This window comes from Schistocerca cancellata, chromosome 1, assembly GCF_023864275.1.
Source record: "Schistocerca cancellata isolate TAMUIC-IGC-003103 chromosome 1, iqSchCanc2.1, whole genome shotgun sequence".
In the NCBI taxonomy this organism is placed as follows: domain Eukaryota; kingdom Metazoa; phylum Arthropoda; class Insecta; order Orthoptera; family Acrididae; genus Schistocerca; species Schistocerca cancellata.
Window position 1 is genome coordinate 314,066,141 of NC_064626.1, and position 19,826 is coordinate 314,085,966.

Below are 19,826 nucleotides of genomic sequence, written 5' to 3' on the forward strand. Positions count from 1 at the left end.
TGGTCGCTCCCAGTCTGGCAAGTCAAGTATTTATAGGGATTGTAAATTATTGTAGATAATGCTTATCATTTCGTCTCAGAAGATCACCGGTTATTGGCAAACGATAACCCACTTAAAACCTTATCCAAAAGTTTCACTGTTAATCTCAAATATGAATTTTCAGTCATCAGTTGCATCTATTTCGTCGTAATTATTGACAATAGGTAAACTAAAGTTTAATGATCTAATTTTGTTACTTCTTGTAGTCTCAGGAGAAGCCTTTATTGTTCCAGTTTCCTCTAAATCACTGGGTTTGCAGCGGGTAAAACTTCTCTACAGATAAGAGCATTACAGTTTATAGTCGTTGTACAAACACTAAGACTTGCAGTATTAACTGCGAATTTAGCATTCTTCATGTATGGAAATACTGTGGTTGAAAACGAAATAATCTGATCAATTAAAATTAGAAACACAAGGGTGCTGCGATGATATGAAGGTACTGATGGTGTGTGAGAAAGACCATTTTTGATAGAGATATGAAAAGATGATTGCTGTAATGGAGCTCTTGAAAGGCCAGAAGAGGGAACCACTAATAAATGGGAATGGAGGAGGGAGCAACGAGAAAACAGGCTTACAGTAAGACAGGGCACTGACAGTATTAGAATCAAGAAAACGTACAGATTTAAGTGTTTAGAAGCGATATTTGACTGAAGATTCAGTTAAAGAAGATTGACAAAGCATAAAGTAAAGTGGGGCAAGATTGCGCACTTAAGGTTTAATTAGCGATATACTGAAGGAAACGTCACAAATTAGAATTATATTTTAACTGGCATTTCATCTGAATTTTGCTTGTTATATGACAGAGTCCGAAAGTCATAGAAACAATTTAAACTGTAATTCGCATTTAGTAAAAAAAAAATAATGCAAATGCGCTGTATTACCCGACCGTGGGGTAAGAGTGCGTTTCTAGTGGGGTAAATTTGCCCATTATTATCAAATGATAAAAACATGTGTCATTTAGTCCTTTGTCTTTCATTTAATTTATAGCGTATATAAACGTAATATACCTTGTTTCTTAGCATATAACAGTTACTGTTGATACAATATTTGACCTAATGAACAAACCTGGGCCTGTCATGAAAAACATGCAAAAATGTTCCTGTCGGACGAAAATCTTTTTAACAGAGATCACACGTGAAGTGTCCAGAACCTTCACAACAAGAGCAGGATTCATGCCACCACTCCTCGCACTAGAGACATTGAATCCAGTCTTCTGCTGGTGGATTACTGTACTTTCCAGTACAGCCTGGACAGTGAAAAGTTTGTGAATTTTTCCTAGACTTATTTAAGTTTTGCTTTGCTTTCTTTTTGTTTGCTTGATCAGAATAAAATAGTTTCCTCTTTGGTTTCTTTATTTCTTGTTCTGTTGATTGGGATTCCAGTTGCTTCTTGAATGGGGTCCCAGATATTATGTCTGACTTCTTTCCTTTCTTCTGTCTTTTTTGGCAATCTTTTCTTCTTGGCAAAGGAATTATTTCTTTTGGGGAAACGTAGGTACTTGGTCCTGGTTGTGGTTCATTTGTAGATGTCTTGAACTTTGGCTCTGGAGAGATCCAGTTTCAACTGCGGATGCATTATTAAATTTATCACTTTGGTTTGTAACAGTCGAAGGCAGGAAATCTTCCTCGGTGAATATGTGGCGATCGATTGGATAAATGCCACACATCTTGAACGCCTTTGTTGCCTTCGTCATTGTGGTCATCCTTTGATAAGCGTTTCCAAACAATTCAACGATACATTCTTGCGTAATTACATATCCAGGGTGGTTAATGAGCCGCTGGTCGCATTCCTGTGAATAAAAGTCCTTCAGTGGCTTGAAAAAGCAGCGATCCAGTTGCTTCATATTGTGGCTGCTGTGTGGAGGAATGGTAAGGACGTGAATGTTATGGTCCCTGCAGTAAAGAACGGCTTTCAGACTCAAATGTGACGAGTGATTGTCCAAAATTGACAAGACTGGATTATCTTCTGTTGGGTGTGTATATTTTTCAAAATGTTGTAGCCATGTGAGATACAAATCTGAGTTGATGACCCGTGAGGGGCACCGTTCTTCAAACTCTCCTTCATCCTTTTCCGAGGAAATATTATTCCTGAAGGGATGTAACTCCCTCCAAATCCCATACAACATACAACCGTTATCAGCCGACCTCTATTTTGCCTATGTGCTTCTTTGCCGCATGTTGCAATCACTTTCGGAACTTTGTTAGGAATAGTTGTAATTCTGACTCATCCATGTTATATGTGCGATGAGGTTCAAATCTATATCTCTCCATCAGTGACGAAAGATTATCAAAGAAGATGCTCGTTTGCTGTTTGTTGAACCCCATCACACGTCCGAGAGTAGTTTTGTGTGGGATCCGAGGGCAAAGATTTCGTCTCTGCAGGAAATCATAAGCCCAGTCCTTTCCGGCCATCTTAATGTTTTTGTCAAATTTTGTGTTTATATTATTCCTCTCAGAGTAGTCGTCAACTAATCTTCTGAAATCTTTCAGAGTCATACCGTAATAACATTTGTCCAAAGATCTGCAGTGTTCGGCGAGTTCCAGTTACTGTTCGTCATTAAAAGTTCTTCCGAACCTTCCCAGTTTGTTTACCCCAAAACCCTGAAAAGAGTGGGGGTGGGAGTATTAATTTAAAGCTTATCCCTGCGTAGGCAAAAGTTTCCAAAATAAAGAATATACAGATAAAACTATACTTGCAAGCGCCTTGTACCTCTTTATGGAGATTTCTGAGGGCAGCTTCACTTATCCCAAGCCCCCTCGCTATTTGTTGTTTAGACTTACCATTTTTCAAGCCCTCTTTTGCAGCTTCCAGTATTTCTGGAGTGCATGGTTTCCGTTCTGTTTTCATTTCGTAGACGCTAAAATATAAAAAAGGATTCTTAGAGGACTCCTGTCGATGTCTAATATCCACCTCAACGTTCATAAATATTTCTATGTCTATGAAAAATCTGATAATTATAACGCATGGGGTAAGATTACGCACTGCGCAGTTTTGCCCCACCTGCAACGCGTAAACTTGCCCTGCACTACGACACTGCAGCTTTTCACTGCACATAGAAACGCTTTATAGGAATATAGATGTGTTAATATACCACAAGACTGACAATGCATCGTAGTACACAATGGAATAAAGTTAAAATTGATAATCCCATTATTGCCTGAGTTATAGATTTTTTCCGGAACATGAAATGTTATATGAAATAACGTAAAACAGTTCTTACCGCATTGCGCGGCCGTTAACACCAGGACAACAATCAGACTACGGCCATAAAGGGTCAGCCACAGAGGCTATTTCGTGCCCTGCAGAGTAGCCAAGTGCTGCAATACTAAAACTGAGATATAAGCCTTGCTCAGTCTCACCCGCCGCGCAATCTTACTCCACTCTTCTTTAGAGGTACAAGTATACAGAAGATGTTAATGTGCCGTAAGATACTTAAATCTTTTAGCGAATTTATTGAGTCCGAAGGTCCTCCAAGTAGTATAAAACTTTGAAGAAAATGAAGGAGCTAGTGTAGAATGATACTTTTTATTTTATTTTATCCTGTTTATATCGTCCTGTTGGTATACTCCCTATAATCTGTCATGCAGTGTGCCATTGCAAGTGCAGTGTATCATTTGGTAACCTGTTTTCCTTCTGCTGTTGTCATCTGTATGTGGGAGTGTTCTTTTATGGTAAGTTTTATTCAGATACAAGCTAAGGCTGAATTTTCATATTTTTAAGATTATTACAATTTTATTTCTGTGCTTCTTATGGGATATTATGTGACTGACAAATATGGTATTTCAGTTATTAATTTTTATGACTTAGTGGTCTTAAAATTTTTACAGTTTTGGCTTATACATTCTGGTCGACAAAAGTTACATGTAAATTAGTATAGGCCTGATCTGTTGATTTTTTCTGTGGATATGTATTCTTTTCTGAGTCTTTTTTGTATTGTGTTGTCTGCGCGATAGTGCTTTTGAAGTCGCTGTTTCTATAAAATAATGCCTATTTTGTGTAATATTCTCTTATTATAGATGACTATGTGCCATTTCTTTTGTGTGCGTGGATTAATGTTCTGCTGTGTCCCGTATGTTGATGTTGTCTGTGTGTTGTGTTCATCTGTGCTGTGTACGTTCTGGAATGTGTATGGGGTCTTCAATCCCCGTCTGTTTTTAATTCTCACCGTCAAGTTTATGTATCGTGTATCATAACAACTCTGTACTGCTATTTGTTTTATTGTATATAAGTCATTTCTTGGGGTGTTTAATTCGTGGAGCAAGAATGGGTAACTCCTTCTAGTCTTCGTAAAAGTGTTCCGCATATACGAGAGAACATCGAGTGACATCTAGAAATTGGGCCGGTTCAGAGGGCATGATGTGATAGATTAACACTAACGTGATTGCTGGCTAAAATAGCAAACACAGGTTGAAATTGTCATTTCAGGTAGGTATCATCTAGATGACTACTGTAAATAATAGATCAAAAGTAAATATTTATTTCATGTTTATATACAGGGTGTGGCGGCTAACTCCACTTCAAACATCTTTCAGCTCGCTAAAGAAATTTGTAATCTCTTGTACAAATGAATAGACCAGACGAAAATGACCAGGCGATCCTAATACGGCTTTTTGCAACTTCTTTAATCTCGAACATACAGACATCAAGTTTAAAAAAATGGAAAATAGTAATTCTAACGCCAGAGTATCATACCTTGTTGATACATATTTGTAGGTTCGGCGAGGAGTACGGAGCAAAAAGTCATTGAATAAGGCAATTTTTGTGCTGTTACTGCGATCGTTTGAATGGCACTCTGGCGAAATATTGCGTCTCGTTCCGCGGAAAGTCATGTTAGTGTTAGGTTTTACAAATGTTGCACTGTCCTCTAGTCCACTCCTCCTAAAGACAACACACAGCTGGTCAAGGGATTTGTCCCGACGATGGAAGTTTCCGTAGAGAGTGGCTAAGTATTATGTACAGTTTGCCTCGCAGTAATACTTAAATTCCTCACGCATGTGTATAAAATTCTTGAAAAAAGGTACTCACCAACTGCATATATGTAAACGTGTGTGAGCTTAGATTCAGGTGGAGCATAGAATGAAAGGAAAAGTATCACGAAACTAGAAAAATACCTGCAATGAATGAAAAAAAGAACAACGAATAAAAACCGATCAGTTTGAAAATGTACATCTTTGCAGATATATGAACTTGGAACCTTTTGGCATGCTGTTCACAAGGTTGCTGAGACGTTGCTACTCAGTATGAGTCTGTAAGTTTCCACGACTAGTGACAATTTGAATAGAATCATTTTGGGTATTAGGCCGCGTCGTTACGAAACACAAAAACAACAAAAAGTGCCGCCGTTTTGACCGTCTTTCCAAGGGCTCATTTAAGGGCGACTACTTCCTGGATTCTACTGATGGTCTTTCCGTATATACGCTCATATTTCGGTAGTCAGTGGCTGCCGACGTAACGTTTTCGGATGCCATTGGACAGCTCGAAGTAAAGATTGCAACTGATGGGTGACTGGCTGTACGCTAGGCTATCACCTATGCTACTCAGGCGGATGGTTGGTATGCGTTGGGCGACACGATACTACACAGTCCTGCAGTTAGGAGTTTGTGCCTAGGGACAGTCCTCTTAATCCTGTTTGAACCCAGGCCGTGTGGGACTTCTCGCTGGCACACATATGCGGTCCTATGGACTGGAGTCACGGGTAGCCAAGCAGTCGGTAACTTCTAGCCGTACTCCTTGCTCATACTGTTAATGCATGTAACTATTTTGATGGCCTCTGCTATTTTTCGATGCTGCATTCACGGCTGCAGGGCAACCATACGGTGATGTTCAGCTACAGGTGATTTGTTGTGTTACACAGCCGCCTTCAGCGTTCATGCTACGACATTTGTGTTATAATCTGTCTCCCATGTTTTACCAACTTATACTTTCCTGTATTAAATTTGTAGAAGTCTGCAGCGTGGCTACCATCTACAGAATCGTTCGTGGGCCCCAACACATTTCAATTCTTGCCGTCACTCAGAAAGATTGGTTTAATTCAGAGTGTGAGGTAACGGGTGAGTTGTGCGCCCTGAAAACATTCTAAATTCAGAGTTGGCGGCAGCGCTCGGGCCGTTTGGCAAGGCGCGGCTCGTTAGCAAGCGCGTGATGCCACACAACGGCCCCACCACGTGGTCCATCGAGCTGGGAATTCCTTGGTGACGCTGTGCGCCGGTAGGGCCAAAGATGGCGGACTTTGTGAAACCTTAATGGTAGACATTCCACAGTTCGTATAGAAATTAATATTAGCCAGATGAATCATGATACCTCAAAAAGAAACATGTGCATTACTATTATTTGCACGACGACTCTGATGGTGTGATCAGATTTTCAATATCTTTATTAGTTTAAAGTTTAGTTGGTTCAAATGGCTCTGAGCACTATGGGACTTAACATCTACGGTCATCAGCCCCCTAGAACTTAGAACTACTTAAACCTAACTAACCTAAGGACAGCACACAACACCCAGCCATCACGAGGCAGAGAAAATCCCTGACCCCGCCGGGAATCGAACCCGGGAACCCGGGCGTGGGAAGCGAGAACGCTACCCCACGGCCACGAGATGCGGGCTAAAGTTTAGTATCTGATGGTAAATTATACAACTAACAGCCAGCAACGAATTTCCAGAATATAAACGCTTCAACCGATTTTGTCGATCGACGTGTCTTTAGAAAGCTATTAGCGTAAAACTAAATTGGTATAAATTACAGGCATGTAACGTTAATAGCACATGAGTTATTGGCGGTCAAAGTCGCCGATTACTATCGATCGCGTCAGGCCATAAGTACTCCACAGTTACACTAAAAAACGGTAGCAGCCCGCCTACAAATGTATTTATTCATCTATGTTTTAGTTTATATCCTATATATACTATTCATGAAGAAATTGGTTAGATATTTACTGTGTTTCAGAAAGCACAGAGACATTAGGTTACTGGGCTACCTTTTGTTGCCATTCCTTTGATACATGTTAATTTAATTTGTTTATGTGATGTAAGAGCGTGTTTATGGTCCAGCCGTAGGAATATTTATTTAATTTCAAGTTACTTAAATGTAAATCCAGTATTTCGTATGTGTTTCATTATGTTTGTGTGGGTGCGTTGGCTTTGAAGACATGGAGTGAGCGCTCTAGCCAATCACAGCACTCGTGAATGGGGAGACTGGATGGAAGTGGGAGAAGGGCATCGTTTCGAGAGAGGACACAAGGCAGTTCGGAACGGTGCGGCGCGAGGGTCAGTCGCACAGGACACAGGAAGTGCTGGACGTGACGGAGCGACGGACGCTCGGTCGCAGCAGAGACCTGGATACTGTGGAGCGGTTTGCGCGTGGTCGGAGCGCCCACTTCTGCACTTGTGAGATATCCGTGGTTTCTACAGTGAAGACGTAGTGTGCGTTAGGAAGCGAATACCTCGCGAGCTATGTTGTTGTTCATGACTTATTACGTGCAGTAGTAATCTATTGTTTCCATGTTAGTCAACTTTATTTAATTCCTGGACCACCGACACCAATAAGTGTTTCGCAGAAATACACCTCATTCTCAAAAGTACTTCTACTATCGCACTCCTCATTTAACGTCGTTAAGATAGTACCTGCAGATTTTATTTAATTTTAAGCTTTCATTTATAAATTTATATGTTGTTACATTCATAATTCGCAATTGCCGAGTGGTAGAAACCTTCAACCATTCGATTCATGTGTGTATTCTTATCGTATACTGTAGACTCAGCAGGATTTGGCCTGTAATGCGGCAACTACTTATCCCAGCCCCTAGACAACGAAACCAGCCAAAACTATTGATATTGCAACGCTGAGTGGGAGGGTGCATAGTTATCTGAAACCCCGCAAGAGGTATCCAGCTTTTTAATTCACTTCACCCACATTGGAAGGAGAAGACTATTTTTGAGGGAAAATGACGTACTTAACGTTAACAATAACAGCTGGAAACACAAGAGCAAGAAAGAGAAAGAGAGAACGCTATGGACCAGCAACAAACAGCATCGTGTGGCAGGAAGAAAATTTTTGTTTTTGTAACTTTACTTATACGTAATTAGATCTATTCTATTCTTTCTTTTCCGGCCGCGGTGGACGAGCGGTTCTCGGCGCTTCAGTCCGGAACCGCGCGACCGTTACGGTCGCAGGTTCGAATCCTGCCTCGGACATGGCTGTGTATGATACCCTTAGGTTAGTTAGGTTTCAGTAGTTCTAAGTTCTAGGGGACTGTTGACCTCAGATGTTAGTGCTCAGAGCCATTTGAACCATTTTTTATTCTTTCTTTTTTTTACCGATGATGTGATAGATGCTCACTTGTGGTCCGTATTGAGGCTTTAGGTCGCATGACGCGCGCAGGCGGCGGGTTGGACACCTGTGATTTAAATCCACTGCGTGCCAGCACTTTATCTACATGGCCGCTGGCGCTTCCCACATAAGGTACGCAAGTAACAGGAAGAGGTTCTTCTGTTTAATTTTAACTGTTCTTTTGTTTAATTTTAACTGTTCACCATAGTTCGTTGTGTGTTATTGTTATTATACCTATTCGCATGGAATGTTGTCCGGAGAGCGTTCAGTTCATGTTTGAGGTTGTCAGTGTCGCTAGTCCCGTGAGCCACGTCTGTCAGCGTACGTAGCACAGCGTTCTTTTGTGCTGGACGGTGGTACAAGTCTTCACGCAGATGTCTGGTGGTGCGCGTCGGTTCACTGCACACTATTTATGCAAGTTGGCCGCTCGATGCTCTGTATACTTCCAGATCCAGAAATGGAATAGCTCAGGTATCGTCTACTTCTAGCATTAACTATATCTTCTTACGTTAGCTGTTCAGGTGCTGATGAAATCGGTTTGGTTCTGCTTCCGCATGCGGCCCATATGACGGTCATGTCACCCACGTCCTGTCCATCACACGCCAGAGCAGCACAGGCAATTGTCTTCCGTACAGTCACGCTTCTGTAGCAAACTTTATTTCGAATTGTCCAACGGCGCAGCGATTACTCGCCCTCAAGAGGAACACTGGAAAGACGGTTGAAAAGTCGGCGTTGTAGTAACTTTAGTGACTCATAATGACGCGGCCTAACACCCAAAATTTCAAATTTCTGGTCAAACATCCTCCACTGTTCGAGAGTGGCCGTATTGAGATCGCCGGCCGGTGTGGCCGTGCGGTTCTAGGCGCTTCAGTCTGGAACCGCGTGACCGCTACGGTCGCAGGTTCGAACCCTGCCTCGGGCATGGATGTGTATGATCTCCTTAGATTAGTTTGGTTTAAGTAGTTCTAAGTTCTAGGGGACTGATGACCACAGATGTTAAGTCCCACAGTGCTCAGAGCCATTTGAAAGTATTGAGATCATCCGCAGAGTGAGGTCCACGCGATAACGCACTGCAAAGTTCAACTGGTCTCAAGCATTAATCATCAAGTTCATAGGAGAATCCATTCGGTTCATTCTTGTCTCCTGGAGGAAAGTGTTGAGCATTTTATGCTCTTGCACTGACTTATTGTGGAAAATAGATTGAAGAATCGTTCCCCGATCCTCCACGGGCATTATATTACTCTCGATAGCGATGAGAGGCAGCCGGCAACCTATACACTAGGCGTGTCCAACCCGCAGCCTCCTGGCATCATGTGGCCCAAGACAAGTAACAGTGCGGCTCAAGAAGTGAGCATCTATCCCACAACCGAAAAAAAAAGAAAAGGAAATTATAAATTGAATATTTCCAATCATACTATGCAGTTCTCACATTGGTTCATTCTCTCTTTTTCTCAGCAGCTATTGTTTGTTACGTTAATTAGATTGAGAGCGGGCCAAGAATTCTCATCTTCTTCCATTGTGGCTCAGGTAAGTTAAAACTTTGAAAACTTTGGGCACCCCAGTGGTAACACGGAATCTGACCAAAATATTACTACCCCACCTCCGTGCTGCACCTGCGAGACTGTTTGCCTGAGGCGTGCACTTGTAGCCCTTCTGTCCCGATCAGACCTCTGGATATGCCTGCTCAGGAGAAGCCGATGCCATTGACCCCGTTTCCTTCCCAAAGATCCCTTCCCCCACCTCCTATGAACACCTCGATGCTGACGTGTTTGTACCGATATTCGCTGTTGGATGTCTAAGTACCAAACTACTCGTGTATGGACGCTTGAGTAACATCATCGTCGACACAGGCTCCTGGTAGCCTACAAAATGGTAGTACGCAGTTCTATGTCCTTCGGGATACCTGCGATCCGTAACTTGTAGGTAGCAGTTATCTGCTATTGTTGTATAATGCGGAAGACAAGGACAAAACCGATCTTCAAAGTTTTCTTTCTCAGGATCTTCTAATCATGTCTCTGCTGTTTGCGTCAGTTCGGCGAGTATCTTCCCTTGATGTCAACCAGTCTAGTCGCAAAGTGACAATGACTCAACAGTATACATAGGTTGCATTGTCCGTTTTGCAATTGTCGAACAGTTTTTTTTTCTACCGATTTTCTTTCAGAATGCCGGTTCACTTTTACTTCCTTTACAAAGGAGGCTCTACATAGTTATCTTCTCTGGTCGAAGGGTTATTGAGATACAGAGTTTCATTCAGAGGCACAAAACTATGCAAGCTGTTATATTCTATACACTAGGCCTATTACCTGAATCGAGTTTTGCACCAATCTCAACGCTTGCATAGTTTTTGTGCTGTCGATCAGAACTCTGTATCTCATAACTTCTGTGACCAGGGGGAAATCACTAAATACAGGCAGCTTTGTAAAAGAAGTATCCTGCTCTGGAAAACTTGAGGACGAGCTAGATGAAATAAAGTAACAAATTAACTACACTGTAGAACGGAATGAAAGTGCGGGCGCATGTTGCCAGAGGTCTCCCAATCGTTGGATCGGAAATGGCGTGAGCTCAGCGAGACTAAATAGACAAATGGTTGGTCTCTCAACGCGAGGGAGTTGAAGGAACGCAGAAAGACAGAGCGTCTCAATCAGCGAGCAGTTACGGTACTCTGTGGATGTATTCTTCGTGACAACGTTCCAGGAGAAGACATTTGAATGACTTCACACGGAGAACAATCATCAGGAAACTATAAAGTGAACGATGTGTGATGAGAATAGCCCAGAAGTTTGGCATTGCTCAAACCACTGTTTCACGCTCATAGGAAGCATTCCGAACCACAGGCACTCCTGCCCGAAGGAGAGGCGGTGGTCGACCAGGTCAACTACAGCAGCAAATGACCGCTACATTGCGCAACAGGCAAGAAGAGATCCACGTCAAACAGCGGATGCAATTGCACCCACTTTTAACAAAATGTAAGGAACACAAACTCCTGTTCCACATGTGCCGAAACAAGCGCTTCATCATTGGAGAGATACATAGGCGAGCGAGTGTCCCGGGACTTATCCCAGTTCACTGCTAGTAGCGCTACGTAACCACAATGCGTCTGTCCTTATAACACAAGTATCGCACCATAATTTAAGAATGGAATTAAAAGTTAAAATTGATTTTTCCAAACTTTGTTAGCATGTGCTTTACTAGGTTAATTTGTAAACTGTCAAATCTCGGAATGATAAGGTCAATATTTTACCCTCAATACATAGTTTTAAGAAAAAAATGTGGCGCTAAATAATAAAGGTAGAAACGCAAAAATTGATCACAATGTGTAAATGTATGTCAAAATCAACTGGTACAAGTCTCAACGTGATTAAAGAAATATTTTGGTCAGAATCTCATTTTTAAGTAAAACTGAAGGCGCTAAATATCAGACTTATAAATATGAAAATTTGTATGAAGCTTCAGATCAACATAAAAACATTAATTGTGTAACTCCGTTGAGCTACCTCTTATAGCTTTCAAATAATTCGCAGAAAACTAAATTTGGACCTAAAATGTCCTTATTTGTAGTAGATTAAGTATCTGTTATAGTAATGCTTCAAAGTTTTGGTTACTGCACGAGATGAAACCTATTACATAATAGAGGTATAACAAGTTTCAAGGACTGGATGTAAATAATAACAAATACAAGTTCTCTTAAGGTTGTAGTTCGGAGGTCAGGTTCTACTGTTAGTTACATTCTGAAAATTCTTGACAGAAAAGTTTAAATGCAGGCGTGCTAAAACTTTTTCTGAGATTTTAACCAACTTATTTACATGCATAAAAAATTACAAAGATTCTAAATTAATACACAACAGCGTTATAAAATACAATGTGTCCGAGAAAGCCGCCGTTTAGAGGCTGCTACCGTGGGTATAACGCGGATGACAGCAGGTGTTCCCTTGGCCGTCGCTACACCACATATATAAATACCGTCCGAGAGCCAAGACTAGGTTTCACTTCGCACCCAACCACTGTACGATCCACGTCAGTCAAACCCTGGAGTGCGCGCTGTTTGGGATGACGTCAGAGACAGGCTGTTACTAAATGCATATTTTCAGTAATAATAGAAAGTGAACTCGCGAGGACTGTACACCATCCTGGATCGCTTAGATTTCGCAGAAGTAGCTGTTAGTGTGCCGCCCATAATGTTAACAAATCCGCATGGCATGTGGTGACAATTATTTTTCACATTTATGGCGAAAGACAATTTAATAGGAACTTACTGTAGAGATCTTCTCTGAACTGCTCATAGTGCTGTTTAGGATGATTTATTGCCAGTATTAATATTAATGAATATTACAATGTAGAGCATGTTAAACTTTACCAAATATATCTACCAATTAGAACTCAAAATCTTCATTTATAATTATAGTCCTGATCCCACTGAGCAAATAGAGAATAGAAACATTTCTTTCAGTGGGCTGGATAAGAATATGGATTTGCAGACTGAGAACTACGGTCAGTGTGGTGTCACCGCCAGACACCACACTTGCTAGGTGGTAGCCTTTAAATCGGCCGCGGTCCGCTAGTATACGACGGACCCGCGTGTCGCCACTGTCAGTGATTGCAGATCGAGCGCCGCCACACGGCAGGTCTAGAGACACTTCCTAGCACTCGCCCCAGTTGTACAGCCGACTTTTCTAGCGAAGCTACACTGACAAATACACTCTCATTTGCCGAGACGATAGTTAGCATAGCCTTCAGCTACGTCAATGGCTACGACCTAGCAAGGCGCCATTACCAGTATATTGAGATTGCACTTATGTATCATCAAGACCGATGTTCTCCAATTATGGAATAAAGTTAAGTATTACATCAACTACGTACTTTATTTGCTATATTAACTACTTTACACTGTTCCAGACCTCACGCAAGCCTGCGTGAGCTAAGCGCGTGCATTTTGGCATCCTCGCATAGTGACTTGGCTGTCTTGCCAAGTCACAACAGTCAGTATGTTCTTCATCGCTTTCTGGCTGACCACGTAAATAGTTTCCAAGCTCTCGTAAAAGACCGCGAACAATATTCCAATATTTAAAGCAACTGAACAATATTCTAATATTTCAAATATTTTCTAATATTACTTATAACTGATTTCATATTTTTATTTTTATTATTATTATTAACCCACCACCCTACATGCAGTGGCAATGGCCTTGCCGCAGTGGATACACCGGTTCCCGTGCGATCACTGACGTTAAGCGCTGTCGGGCGTGGCCGGCATTTGGATGGGTGACCATCCAGCAGCCATGTGCTGTTGCCATTTTTCGGGGTGCACTCAGCTGCATGATGCCAATTGAGGAGCTACTCGTCCGAATAGTAGCGGCTCCGGTCAAAGAAAACCATCATAACGACCGGGAGAGCGGTGTGCTGACCACACCCCCCTCCTATCCGCATCCTCACTGAGGATGACACGGCGGTCGGATGGTCCTGATGGGCCACTTGTGGCCTGAAGACGGAGTGTGAAGTGCCACATGCAGTGCCATGGCGACTGCCTATTGATGGTCTTTTTTCCCGACGACCCGTATGGTGTGTTACGTTGACAGCCACACATCAGTGGCTCCGTCTGCATTGCTGTCAAGAGTATAGGGACTGGACCAACGACGAGACAAGTCGTGTGCTCTTCTCGCTCGAGAGCAGATTCAGTGTGAGTAATGATGGTTCAAATGGCTCTAAGCACTGTGGGACTTAACGTCTGAGGTCATCAGTCCCCTAGACTTAGAACGACGTAAGCCTAAGGACATCACACATATCCATGCCCGAGGCACAATTCAAACCTGTGACAGTAGCAGAAGTGCGGTTCCGGACTGAAGCGCCTTGAACCGCTCGGTCACAGCGGCCGGCTTGTGAGTACTGATTCTTGCCCTAACCCCATATGGTGGGAAGCGTGAACACACCCAGAAACAAAGTAGAACTTGATTGTTTTGGTGGTCCACGTGTTGTGGTGTGGGTCGGCATAATGTTGAGAGAGTGTTAATATCAACCTATTTTTCCCTGTAGATATTTGGATAAAAGTAATGTGATTTAGATTTTAACTTAGTTAGCAAAATAGCTTTGGATAGATGATTGTCTGAAATAAACGTATGGCGCATTTTACTTGCGTATGCATAACCTCGAACATCGTTCCGTCGAGAAAATCTTTCACTTGACCAATGTGTCGCTCAAAGAAATTCACCGACAAATTTTGAAATTTTATCTAGAGTCTGTTTATTTAGCTTCAATAATTAATACATTGGCGACAGGACTCAAACTAGTCTTCGTTGAAAATGATACAAATTTCAGTCAGAGATGAAAACACGCAGCAGGGCAATAGATGATCGTTATACCAAAGGGACTATTTCCTTGTGAAGCTAACTGTCTTAGCTGGCGAATACTCCGCATGTATTTGAGACCAACAAGCTGTAAGAATAGGTGAGATGAAGTGTGGTAGGGAAAGGACAATCCAAATGCCCATAAAGACCTCTTACCAACTGATAAACTAAGGTATGTCAAGAAATGAGATGCTGTAACTTCTACGCTTTTCAGCAGATTGGCACCCTGTAACTTCCAATTGCTCCACATCTCAAGAGATTTGTGGCTGGAAAACGTTAGGCGTTTCTTTGGAAGATCTTTCAAAGTTGACCTTTAACGGTGCAATCCGCTGAGTGTCTTTTACTGTCAGGCTGAGAAATGTCCTCCCTGTCCTCGTTAAATTACGCAGAGGAAGTGACGGAATTGCGACGGTGGTGGCTAGGTATTCGGGGGTGGGTGTGGGGAGGAAGGGGGCGGCTTTCAAATCCTCTTCTGTCAATCACAATTTAAATTTCCCGTGGTTTCCTTAAATCTGGGCAAATAGCTACCTGCTACGTTCAAAACGACAGACAATTTTCCGTTCTCGCTCGCCATCGTAGTCCATTCTGAGAGATTGCTCCTTCCCTAATGGCTTTGCCGAACTTCTCGTCGTCGGGATGTTATACCGTAAGCCTCCTTCATTCCTTCTTCTCATTTATCATACACTGAAATACTCGGCGATTCACCGACTGTCTGTAATTGAAAATCGCTTTTTGATTTCAACTGTCAATGAAATAAATAATTAATGAAATAATAGCAGTGTTCTTTTCATGTCGAAAACCTTACATGCAAGCAGTAGGGCAAGGCTAGTTTCAGTATCTACATTTAGTGGTAAGTAACTAATTCATGAGCCTCTCTAATGATGTATGAAGTTTCACATGAAATGGAAAGGTATATGTTGTAGAATGTGCTGAAACTCCCTCATACATCTAAAGTCATACAGTGTTAATTTTTTGTTGTTTCTGTAAACGACCTATAGCCATCAGTAACAGTGAAATACAAATAGACTGCGTCGGTAGTCACTTTTTAGTAGATGTACGTGAATAAGCCAATGGTATTGTATATTATTTTCAGAAATCAAAAAACAACAAAATTTTATAAGAAAGAAATGTTTTACTCTTAACACAGAACATATTCTTTTGGTTATATGTGAAAAGTTGAAACTTTATGACATCATTCAGACCGAGATTCTATTACAATTTCTTTAAGAAATAGGTGCCTGTAGAGTTCGCAGAGAAGCAACTGACGAGAATAGGAAACGTTGTGAAATGGCCAGTTTTTGCCAGTACTATTTGTTGCGAGAAGTCCTAAGGAACTCGCATATAAGAGAACTAGACTGATGCTGATGTCGAAGGCGCCCTTTTGTAATGGTTTAATAAGACTGGGGAGCCGAGACGCCGTTACAAGTAACCTCGACAGTATATCAGTGGCAACAGTGGTTTTCCTGGAAGTGTGAAAACAGCAGGATCATGAGAAGATACACAAATTTATAGACACGAGGAACATCTGCATTAGGCCGCAGCTCGTGGTCGTGCGGTAGCGTTCTCGCTTTCCACGCCCGGGTTCCCGGGTTCGATTCCCGGAGGGGTCAGGGATTTTCTCTGCCTCGTGATGCCTGGGTGTTGTGTGATGTCCTTACGTTAGTTAGGTTTAAGTAGTTCTAAGTTCTAGGGGACTAATGACCATAGCTGTTAAGTCCCATAGTGCTCAGAGCCATTTGAACCATTTTGAACATCTGCATCGGTACAATATGACTATTATTAACAACAATTCTAAGGCAGTCAACAGGGAGAAGCACTTACTCTATGGAATAGGAATGACATGATTTGTCATAATGAAGGATAGATGATCAGGAGACATATTGGTGTCAGACACACATACAGGCTTGTGCATAACTATCGAAGTCATACCACTGACTAGATGTATTTGCTATGATTGAGTTTTGCTTAGTAAGACCGAGAGTGTTGTTTTGACTGTAAGTATGTTCGTAATTTAATTAACATCCTACTCCTGGTATCAGTAACGTCAAAAATTAATTAGATTGCATTTCTAGACCATTATATGACGTAACTATGAACTTTATTTCAGTCTATGTTCATACAAATTCCATACTGGTTAAACCAGTCATTTTCAATAGCCTGTACCTACCTTTTGGTCGGTGGCTCTGTGAAAGCACACTAGGAGTCAACAGTGTTCTGTACCAGCATCATTTCACGCAGCCACCAGCCAAGAAATACGTGTTGGTTATTGAAAATGACTAATCATTCGGAACAGGTGTAGCTAGTGAACATTTTATGTTAATACTGATTGAAATAAACGCAAACTTACGTGATCATTGATGCTCTCTGTCAAAACCCCTTGCATATGCGACAAAATTATGTGGGATAGCTTCAGACAACAGACTGTCTGTCATACACCTGACAACCAAACACAGAGAATGTCTCCACCACAAAAATGAACGCCTTTATTGAACATAGAACAGCAACATATCTCAGAGAGCGTATCTCCTTCCTACACGACGCTGTCAATGTTGTTTACCATTTGAGCAAAAATCCCCTTTTCGTTGTTGTTAAATAATTGTTTCCAGTTTGTTGTAGTGACAGCCGACTCATTTTTCTCAATGTATCCGAATTAATAAAGTGAACCCATGCACCGGCATCTAGTTCGAATGTCAAATATAGATATACAGGGTGATTATAATGAAAGTTACATTAATCCTTGTTCTGTAGATCATGAATACGACATTTGGTAATGATGTGGAACTTGTCACTTTAACATAACTTTTCTTTACACAAAATAACTAATTAATTACTTTTTTTACAGTTACTACTTTACATCAAAGAGTTCATCTATTGAGTAGAAAGAGTTGTCATTTAGAAATTATTTTAATTTGCATTTAAATGATGGTTGGCTATCTGTCAGACTTTTAATACTATTTGGCAAATGACCAAATATTTTTTTGGCAGCATAATTCACCCCTTTCCGTGCCAAAATGAGATTTAACCCAGAATAGTGAATATCGTCCTTTCTTCTAATATTGTAGCTATGCACTTAGCTGTTATTTTGAATTGGGATGGGTTATTAATGACAAATTTCATAAGTGAATATATGTATTGCGAAGGTACTGTGAATATCCCAAGTTCCTTAAATAATGTCTGCAAGGTGAACTTGGGTGGGCTCCAGCTATTATTCTGATTACACCCTTTTGTGCAATGAATACTTTCTCTCTTCATGATGAATTGCCCCAAAATAAGATGCCATATGAAAGCAATGAATGAAAATAGGCATAGTAAGCTAATTTACTGATATGTTTATCATCAAAATTTGCAATAACATTGAAAGTATAAGTAGCTGAACCTAAACATTTCAGCAGATCATCGATGTGTTCTTCCAATTCAGTTTCTCATCAATGCACACACACAGAAATTTTGAGTATTCTGCCTTAACAACAGACTTCCGTTCATAGTCTGTATCTATCAATGGTTTTATGCCATTTACTGTACAGAATTGTATAAACTGTTTTTTCTCAAAATCTAGTGAGAGTCCATTTGCAGAGAACGACTTCATAATTTTCTGAAAGACATTATTTACTATTTCCTCAGCTGATTCTTGCTTGTTAGGTGTGATTACCATACTTGTATCATCAGCAATAAGAACTAACTTTGCATCTTCATGAATACAGAGTGGCTAGTGGTTAATATATATTAAGAACAATAAGGGACCCAAGACTGAACCCCGTGGGACACCATTCTTAATACTCCCCAGCTGGTTTTTGTAGATTATCTGCACAGTTCATTTCAACCTTCTGCATTCTTACAGTTAAGTATGAATTAAACCATTTGTGCACTGTCCTGCTCATACCACAATACTTAAGCTTATCTAGAAGAATTTCATGATTCACACAATCAAAAGCCTTTGAGATATCACAAAATATCCCAGTGAGTGATGTTCGCTTATTAAATGCATTTAATATTTGATCAGTGAAATCATTTATTGTATTTTCTGATGAAAAACCTTTCTGAAAACCAAACTGACTTTTGTTGGTATTTCATTTTTACTATATCCCCAGGTCAGCTGAGCAAGCCATCACATGTGTACCTGGGCTGTGAATCAACGTCTGAGCCCGACAGACTACCCAACAGGCCGTCGTCTCCCTGAAATTGACTGCCGAAGATTCTGTCACCGAGGTATTAATTGAGGTTCTCCGAGCTCTGAGCCATTGGGGTGTGACGCTATCAGCCGCTGCTATCCATCTATCACACTGGGCTATATCTCCCTGGACAACATCGCCGTCTGCTGGGTCTCTGGGACATCGGACACCACACAAGAAGTCTTCACCTAGCTGCTGCCACCAATCACCAGCTCAGTCGGAGGGCTATGACTGCCACCACCGGCTCAGCACCACCGAGTAAGCGCACTGCTTCCCAGCAGTGTGCGTAAACTCCAGGGACGTACCAACGCGGAGACACCGTGAGTTGACGCCAGGGAGCTCCCATGACCAGGGAGCGGACCTGCAGCTGTTCAAGCTTATTTGAAGTAATAAAGAATTTTCATGTACACTAGAGGTAGTCAACCTGGTCCAAATCACCCACAAGTGGGCGTTCTGGCTCTCATGGTAGGTAATGGATGGTAGGGATTTTACATCTACATCTACATTTATACTCCGCAAGCCACCCAACGGTGTTTGGCGGAGGGCACTTTACGTGCCACTGTCATTACCTCCCTTTCCTGTTCCAGTCGCGTATGGTTCGCGGGAAGAACGACTGTCTGAAAGCCTCTGTGCGCGCTCTAATCTCTCTAATTTTACATTCGCGATCTCCTCGGGAGGTATAAGTAGGGGGAAGCAATATATTCGATACCTCATCCAGAAACGCACCCTCTCGAAACCTGGCGAGCAAGCTACACCGCGATGCAGAGCGCCTCTCTTGCAGAGTCTGCCACTTGAGTTTGTTAAACATCTCCGTAACGCTATCACGGTTACCAAATAACCCTGTGACGAAACGCGCCGCTCTTCTTTGGATCTTCTCTATCTCCTCCGTCAACCCGATCTGGTACGGATCCCACACTGATGAGCAATACTCAAGTATAGGTCGAACGAGTGTT

The 19,826-nt window shown here is 41.7% G+C and overlaps 1 pseudogene; it reads left to right on the top strand.

Annotated features, from left to right (window-relative positions):
• Positions 1 to 13,539: 13,539 nt before the first annotated feature.
• LOC126098597 (5S ribosomal RNA) lies at positions 13,540 to 13,656 on the top strand (annotated as a pseudogene).
• Positions 13,657 to 19,826: the final 6,170 nt, after the last annotated feature.